Source organism: Adiantum capillus-veneris, chromosome 29, assembly GCF_014529385.1.
Source record: "Adiantum capillus-veneris isolate H3 chromosome 29, ASM1452938v2, whole genome shotgun sequence".
Taxonomy (NCBI): domain Eukaryota; kingdom Viridiplantae; phylum Streptophyta; class Polypodiopsida; order Polypodiales; family Pteridaceae; genus Adiantum; species Adiantum capillus-veneris.
This window is the reverse complement of record NC_140959.1, coordinates 102,674,943-102,684,507: the sequence shown is the minus strand read 5'-3', so window position 1 is coordinate 102,684,507 and position 9,565 is coordinate 102,674,943.

Genomic DNA, 9,565 nt, shown 5'->3' with positions numbered 1-9,565 from the left:
AACAAGCCAAACAGATTGCAAGAAGCCACAATTATGCAGGAAAGGAAGCCATGCACTCAGACTGTGAACATGAAGTCTAAATAGCATGAGGATTTGGACCACACAATAACTTAAGTGGGTTTGTGGAGTATACTACAAAAGGAGGAGGCCAAAAACTGGCGAAAGAAATTGGAAGAGCAATTTTAGGAGAGCTACAGAGCATCGTATAGAGAGAGAGAAGGCTCTATAAAGAGAGGTGAGCATAGAGATCTTGTCTCAAGTCTTCTACTCGGCTTCTTCCATCTTCTTCCTTGCTAGGCCAGCGATCTTTCGGAGAGGTGCTTGTAGGCAATTGTCATCTTCTTTGTGGTAGTACTCTTCTCCACTACTCAAAGAAGGTATGTGAGATACACACCCTTGCCATTCCTGATTGTGGCATAAATGAATTGAATTATAGAGAATTCTTGTCTGTGTTCATCTCCTTTGAAAGAGAAATGTGTATGTGATTCTTCGGTCTCTTCTTACTCTTCCCATTTTATGCTCATAAGTATTCCGTTGTAATGTAGTTTAACTAACTATTTATGATTGATTGCACATAAGGAATTAGGCATGCGTATGGGAAGGATCAAGGTAAGAAGATGTTCAAAAATTGACATTCTATATAAATTATAAAAACATCTTTGCCTAATTAAAAATATCTCCTAGTAGAGACCTCGGATGAAACATAAGGATGAACAAAATTTTATCCCCCGATTGGTTATCTCACGATCGTAGGCTGATTCTGCACCGATTTAGAGTTATTTCAAATTTTCAGGGCAATAGTTAGTTTTATACAGGTTTCCGGGAAGAAGTAGAAACTGCTTTTATGGGTAAATTAGTAGAATTTATTATCAAAATGTGGTGAAGTTTATCAACCCGTAAGAATAAAATAATTAAAAAAGGTCTGCATATTCAAAATCAAATTTTGTTGTACAAAGATATGAATTACAATTTTTCGTCAATTTTTCATGCTAGTTTTGCATTTTCCAATTCATGGAGATAAAACCACTTAAACTTATCCAAATTCAATTCCGTTTGTTGGAGCACAATCAAGGTATTGAGATGAGCTGAATTATAGTTTCAAATCCATATTTGATATTCCAAGATAGATTCACGTTGTATGCCAAGTCCATAGGTTATTGCTTGCTTTTTTTTAAATCGCATGCATGCTAAGGAGAGAACCGGAGTCCGAATTTGATTCTTCTTGTTTGTATAAGGATATGATACCAATCTGGATTGATTTATATGTTCAAAGAGTTTTTTTTTTAATGTTTAGATATAGTTTGGATTGTGTACGGCCCGAAAATGCGGACATGCGAGCTCGTGACATCTTGAGAATGGAAAATACATTGTGATGCTTGTATGTTGCCTAATCATGATTGCAGGGGAGATAGTTGATTCCTTGATGGTAAGGAGGAATCATAGAATGTTTTTGTTGGATTTTGTAATAAACATTGAGATTGATCGCTTTCATGAGTGAAAGTATTTCATGTATGGTATATTGATAATTGCATTGAGGAGGATTGACATGTGGTATGGTTACTTGCAATATTTTTATATGGTCCAGTTGATGATTGCCAACCACTGATTTGGATCATCTATAAATGAATTGGTAATGAATAAGTATTGCCAGGTATGTTCCCATGTGTTTTCGAGTATGTTCTTTTGTTTTTTCCCGGGATCAGTGTAGCATCCTAAAGAGGCCAGTCTGCCTAAACTCACTAGACGGCACTAATCTCTATCACTAGTGGTCATGAGATCCTTTTGAAGCTTGGGCTTGTGGAGGTGTCCACAGCAACCCATGACCTAAGTGTTGGTCATGTGGTGTCGGGATCCACACTATAGAAGCAAGATTCATTTCGTATGTAGGGGAGCGGGTGGATGGGTGGCCCGGTCGATCCTTAAATGGTCGAAGCTCTCTAGTTTATTTTTTTCAAGTATGATTTGAATTTATTCATGAACTGAGTTTTACAAGTTATATTGTTTTGTTATTAATGCATGCCTCATATAGCGCCTATGATTTAGCATCACTCCATGTCGACACTTTCTTCTCTATCTTATCTCTTTGTCTAATCAGGATAGCATCAGGCGTACGGTATTCTTGAGTTAGTCCACTCCTACTCTAGGGTGGGCGCGGGAGACCCTTTCTTCTAGGTAGCCCAAGTTGTGGGCCGGATATATAATGTCTATTTGTCTTCCACTGTGTATATCAGAGTTAAGATAATCAAAATGACAAATATTGAATAGAGCCAAAGAGGTGGGGATCTCTCTCAGTTGGTATCAGAGCCTAGGTTGTATTATGAAAAAATCAAGGACTATGTAGGAACTGACATAGGTTGACCTTAGAGGGTGTGTCCTTAGAAGTGCACGCATATATGCATGGTTAAGTAAGAATGGTTGATATTGTTGGAATTTCAAATCTATGGTTTGGTTGGTTATTTTATGCTTGAGTGATTAGAAATTTTAAGTTTATGTTGGTAATAAATTAATATCACCGTGTTTTTTTTGTAGATGACTAGCTTATCACGTTTGGTTTCTACTTCAATTGACATGGTTCTTCATGTTTTGTACAAATTCCTTTTTGGTATTCATGTCAAGTTTGGGGTTTAAGTGACATGAGTTACTTCAAAGTGTAATATTGAAGATTATCTAATTCCAAATACCTTTCCTACTTGGAGGGGGTACCTACAGTCACACAGCCGGAGTTTACAAATACCTATAATGATGAAAAAGTGATGTACCAGTGGGGACACGATAGATTGGCCATAGGGGAGTTGAGGATAGATTATATGTACTATATATTTATGCATTTGAGTTTTTTAGTACCAAATAGTGATTCAACTTATACTTGCAAAAAAGTTAATTAATCTAAACATGGTTGTGGGACTTTTCTCGAAATCATCTTCAATATATGGGAGTGAACCCTTGAGCATAGTCAATTTTGTTGATTCTAGCGTGTCCCAGAACATATGTTTCAGGTGTACTTTGGACCGCAAAAATCCTCTACACATTAATATTAGCTTCAATGACTACTACTTGCTAAAATGATCGTGTGCGCATAGACAGTTGGGATCTACGACATGAGGATTTGGAGTACTATTGATTCGAGGACTTGACGAAGGAAGTCGCCAATGACATGTGGATTCAGGATTACAAAGGAAAGTGGGAGAGCAAGGCTCATGAGTGGGGCATAACAGGAACATGGGCATCCACATAGGTCAGTCCCCGCGATGGAGCCACCATCATCTCCAAGATGGTTAAGAGATTGATTGGTCACTCTGTAGCCATTCGCCTAAGAAGACTTCAATTACCACATCAGATGGTTATACGACTTATGCCACGTGGGGGACTTCTACAGTCTCATTAGCATCTATTCATATAGGGATTATTGTCATTTTATGGATTATTATCGATATTTTATGGATTTTTATCATAGAAATTACTGAAAATCTATGGATCTTTATTTTCAATCATATTTGTTTGTTTATTTTAAGTCTAATTTCATGTATATTCAAACTGCAATAAACAAATATTACTCAAGGGAGGAAAAAACTAATGTAACAAATGAACGTTTTAAATTAACAGTATAAATACACAACTTATTCTCCTTTTCCTTCATGATCATTCATTCAATGTTATCACACACTCTACTCATACTACAGTTACAAATTAGGTCCATAAGTTGAGCTCTTACTAAGAGTGAATCTTTCTTTTTGCAACCTAGCCTAGACTATGATGAGGCCCTCCTACTCTTCCGAATGCCTTGAAGAGGATTACGAGATGGATATTATAAGTTTTTTGGCTACACTTCCTTCAGACTTGTACGAAAAGATATTCTTGAAGTATGTATCAAGATTATATGTATGCTGGGGAGTGGAGGTCATCTGTGTCTACCCAGACAAGGAATTGGCACAATTTGTAGTGCCCAATACCTTTCTAGCATGGGATACTTACATACAAAGACAACCAGAATTTTGGCATGATGGCTCTATCCTACATCGGAGATTTTATTTGAGGTGGGCAAGAATGAAGATAGCTTTAGGAGAGCTCAAGAAAGGATGTATGCCCGTATATCCTCTCATCAGTATGCACAAACATCCCTCTTTCTTAGTGATAACTTAAGTGAGAGAAAAGCTCATGTCAATTGGATCCACAGACTACCAGAGAGTGACACAAGGGGTAGTGAAGAGTGGTACGAGGATGACGAAGATGAATCTGCTCAATACACACAAGAAACCTTTAATAATAGCATGTTCATCACCTCTCAATGGGACAATGAAGAGCCGATAGCCAAATCTACAAATTGGAAGATGAAGCCTTTCCTATATATGTACCCCCTCAATATCTTTAGACTACAATTGTGATCGCATTTAATTTATACTAGTCTAAACTCTCCAGTTTTATACTTTTCTCTCTTTTTTTTGTTTCTTAAAGCTTAGGAATATTGTTTTAGTAAACTTGGATGAAGTTACGTTTACAAAACTAAAAGTACTCAAATTTGATATATCAAGAGTTTTTCATAATGATTGCAGCTAACTTAAAGAAATGGCCCCAAAGAATGCCTCCACGAGTTCCAACCCAAATGGCCATGCAGATGTTGGCCATAATTCCCTTTATACAACAATCAAACATGACATCGATGCCATGCTTTGGAAGTCCCAACCCGCCAATGCTATGTGACAATACCAACTTATAAAGAATTACCAAAACCATACATATCATTCGAAGCAAACCAATGAATTTCTTGATTGCAATAAGGGCAACATGGATTTAGAAGGACACTATCAGCAATTCTTAATCTGATTATATATGCACCTCAGGGTATGACTCAAGAAGTTAAGGTTGCTTGGTTTATATGAGGACTTCACTCACCTCTAAAGGAATGTCTCCAAGCACTACGACTTACTTCCTTTGCCGACGTACTAGATGCAGGGAAGCCCATTGAAATGGAGCTCAGTTTAGCAAGGAGAAACCATGCCGAGTCAACCTCCAGCTACAACTTAAGACGTCCTCGACCTCAAGAAGATACTGTCAACCATAGACCAACTGCAAGAGGTATGCTTAACTTCTTAAATAATAGAGCCTTTCATTATCATTTATGCTTAAACTGATTACAATCGGGTCACATACAAAGAGAGTGCACTCACTGTGATGAACCCGTGGTTAACCATCCTAGGGGCCAACCACGAATTAGATCATCCCAAGGAAGATTTTCCAACCCAAATTATATTTCACTCCCACGCCTCCCTGCTCCCTTACAGAACCCTCAACCTCTTGGTCAACAAGCACGAGGCTCTATGAATCAGCAAGGAGGGCGACCTTAAGCCAATAGAAACCCTTCTCACCCACAATTTGGGGGACCTCAGAACCCTAACGTACCTCATATTAATCAGCTTGGCTCACATTCATGCTATTGAAATGGCTCACCAACTTAATGCTATTGAAATTGACAGGAGAGAACCAATGGCTCACATTCATGCAACAATTGAACATCAAGGAGCCAATCATCAATTCTCCCTCCTTCAGACACCTTCTGAATATGAAGGTAAAAATTTCACCTTACTTATCGATTCAGGAAGCACGCATTCTTTTATATCTCCGAAGTGCGTAAGGAATCTACAATTACTTGAACATCCTAATTTCCAACTCATGGTTGAACTTGCAACGGGCAAGAAAACAAAGTCACTTACAACAGTAGGACAAATCAAATTCAAACTAGGGAATGAGAACACTAATGCTCAATTTCGGGTACTACCCCTTGGGATCTCTGATGGCATACTAGGGACGATTGGCTAAAGAAGAATGATGCAGCCATACTTTGTAAGAAGGCTTTACTAACTTTTGAGTATGACGATAACAAGAGAGTAACAATTTCAGGTATTAGAGGGCAACCAAAACTTCAACTAGTCACTTTCACGAAACTATCAAAGGCTTATAGGAGGAAACAAATGGTTTATGCGGTCAAGCTAAACCCCACCAACAAGCAAACAACCCAAACCAAACCAAAATGGTTGACTGAGTTCGATGATGTCTTCCCTGAAGAACTCATTGAGTTACCACCTAAGTGCGAGGTTGATCATGCTATTGAGATTATTCTAGGAGCCCAACCAGTAGCCCGTAGACCCTACAAGATGTCTGTACCAAAGTCTACTGAGCTTAAAGAACAACTTTCATAGCTACTTGATCAAGAATTTACACATCCCACTGTTTCACCTTAGAGCACATCCGTCCTTTTCAATCGAAAGAAGGATGGCATACTCCACCTTTGTATTGATTACAGAGGGCTTAACCAAGTCACCATAAAAAACAACTATGGTATACCATGGATCAACAAACTTTTAGACAGGTTACAAGGTGCGGACATCTTCTCAAAAATTGATTTGAGGTCTGGATATTGCCAAGTTTGTACAAAGGAAGAGGATATTTCCAAGACAGGATTTTTAACACTCGGTTTGGTCATTATGAGTTCACGGTCATGCCCTTTGGTCTCACAAATGCCCCTGCTACATTCAATAGGCTCATGATAGATATCTTTCGAGAACATTTATATGATTTTGTTCTTGTTTTCTTTTATGACATCCTAGTCTACTCTAAGAATGTAGAAGAGCATGAAGGACATGTACGACACGTGTACTAGAACTTCTCCACCAACACCAACTCTATGCTAAGAAAAGTAAGTGTACCTTCTTCACAGAAAAATTTGAGTACCTTGGTCCATAGTCTCTAGAGAAGGTGTATCAACGGACTTGCAAAGATTGAAGCTGTTGATAAATTGGTCTACACCAAGTTCCATAAGGGATTTTCAAGGATTTCTTGGACTCACAATATGGTACGCATTCATTATGAATTATGCAAAGATAGTCTCAGCCATGAAGCAACCCAGGCAAGATTCGAGAAACTCAAGGACATATTAGTAAATGCACTGGTACTACAATTTTCGGACTTTTCAAAAACTTTTACAGTATCTATCGATGCTAGTGGGCAAGCTATAGGTGGTGTCCTAAGTCAAGAAGGGAAACCCATAGCCTATGGGTCACGTAAACTCCGACAACATCAGTTGAACTATCCCACTCTTGATCTTGAACTATTGGCAATGGTTCATGCTCTAAAAATAGGGTGACATTATCTTTTTGGGTGATGGTTTTAGCTGCATAATACTGATCATAAGAGCTTGAGGTGGCTATCAACCAGATTTAAATATGCGACAACGTAGGTGGATGGAAATCTTATGCGAGTATGATTTTGGTATTGAATATAACCCAGGAAGACAAAATCCTGATGCTCTCAGTAGAGGAAGAGTATAAGTGGTGCAATATCTACTATTGAGACACTATTACCTACAAATTATGGCCAATTACTCCTTGATGACCCATATTTTTCAAGAATACAATCTCTCATGCTCTTAACATCCCATACAAAACAACAAAGTTGTTCTATTGAAGGATTTACTATGGATAATGATTATATGTACTAGAAGAATCGGCTAGGTATCCCCAATGGTAAGGAATTAAAGATACTGATTTTGCACGAGGCTTACAACATCCCAATTGTAGGACATCATGGGTCATTAAGATGTACTCATAGTTGTAACAAAGCTTCTTTTGGCCAGGTATGAAGCATGATATTTTGAATTATGTCACCAGCTCTCTTACTTGTCAGAAGATTTAAGTCAAAAGAGTAAAATACCCTGGGAAATTACAACGTTAAAAACTCCACATATGGAATGGGAGTACATCTTCATGAACTTCATTACTGGATTACCTAAATCCTTAGGATACAACTCCATATTTGTGGTGGATGATATGCTCATCAAGGTAGCTCATCTCTTTCCAGTCAAGAAGGAGAACACTGCCAAGGAGATTGCACATGTTTTCATGAAGGATATATTCATGTATCATGGCTTCACGAGGCATTGTATCTGATCGCGATTTCAAATTCACCTCAAATTTTTAGAGAGCTCTATTCGAAGCTATAGGGACACAACTAGCCTTTAGTACGGCTTACCATCCCCAAACAGATGGCCAAACTGAGAGAACCAACCAAGTCATCGAAGATATTTTTTGAGCATACTGTATGAGGAAACCAAATAAATGGACCAAGTATTTGTATCTCATTGAGTTTCTTACAATACTTCATTCCAATGTACGATAGAAATGTCTCCCATTAAAGCACTTTATGGACAAGAGTGTTTGACACCCTTCAAATGGACGGACCCTATGATTCAAGTTGAAGCTTCCAAGGAAGTGCTAGATGGACTAGAATCCCACACAAAACTCATTCGTTAGGACTAAGATTGCTCAAGACTGACAGAAGAGTTATGCAGACTTGAAGAGGAGTCAATGAATTTTTAAGGAAGGAGATATGGGTTTTCTCCACGGAAAACCAAAACGCAGCTCACTATCTCTGGGAAAGTACAAAAGGCTAAGTGCTAGGCATTATGGACCCTTCCCTATTACGAAGGTGATCTGTGACCAACAAGCTTATGAGCTAAGGCTTCCAACACATTTAAAAGTGCATAATGTATTCCATGTAAGCCTCTTAAAACCACACATTGTAGATCCCAGACACATCGTAGATGGTTCTCATCTTATTACAACAAAGGATAATACTTTTGATGTCCAACCAAAACAGACCTTACAATCAAGAGATAGAACACCTCATCAAATGGATAGGTTATTCTCATGAAGATGCCACTTGGGACTGTGAAGATAATCTTCTCATGAATTACCCCACCTTCTACTCAAGGTGAGGACACCTCAAATTCTATAACTGTGAAAGGATATAAGATCTCTGAATTTTCAAAAAAATAAATGGATAAATTCAAAAAAAACTAACCATCTGATCGATTCTGAAGACTGGTCCAATATTATTATTATTCTTATTGTTGTTGTATAAGTTTTATCGTGTTTTAAGATCACGGAATTTTTTCAAATAATGCAAGTTGTGTTGGGCAAATAAAAATCACCTTTTGCTACTTAGAAGACGCGCATAAATTATAACTACTCAAAAACAAAAATATGTTACGGGACATTCGGTGGGACAAATTAGCCAACATGAGGAGCCCAAGTATTACAAGTGATGAACCAAATAGATCGCGAGAAGCCATAATTACACGAGAAAGGAAGCCATGCACTCAGACTGTGGACATGACTCCGAATAGCATAAGGAATTGGACCACACAATAACTTAAGTGGGTTTATGGAGTATACTACAAAAGGAGGAGACCAAAAACTAGCGCTAGAAATTGGGAGAGCGATTCTAGGAGAGCTATAGAGCATCATACACACACACACACACACACACACACACACACACACACACACACACACACACACACAAGGCACTACAAAGAGAGGTGAGCATAGAGAGCTTCTTGCAGGGCTTCTACTCAACTTCTTTCATCTTCTTCCTCGTGAGGTAAGCGATCTCTCGGAGAAGCGCTCGTAGGGAGTCGTCATCTTCTTAATGAGAGTACTCTTCTTCACTACTCAGAGAAGATATGTGAGATACGCACCCTTGCCATTCTTGATTCTTGCATAAACAAATT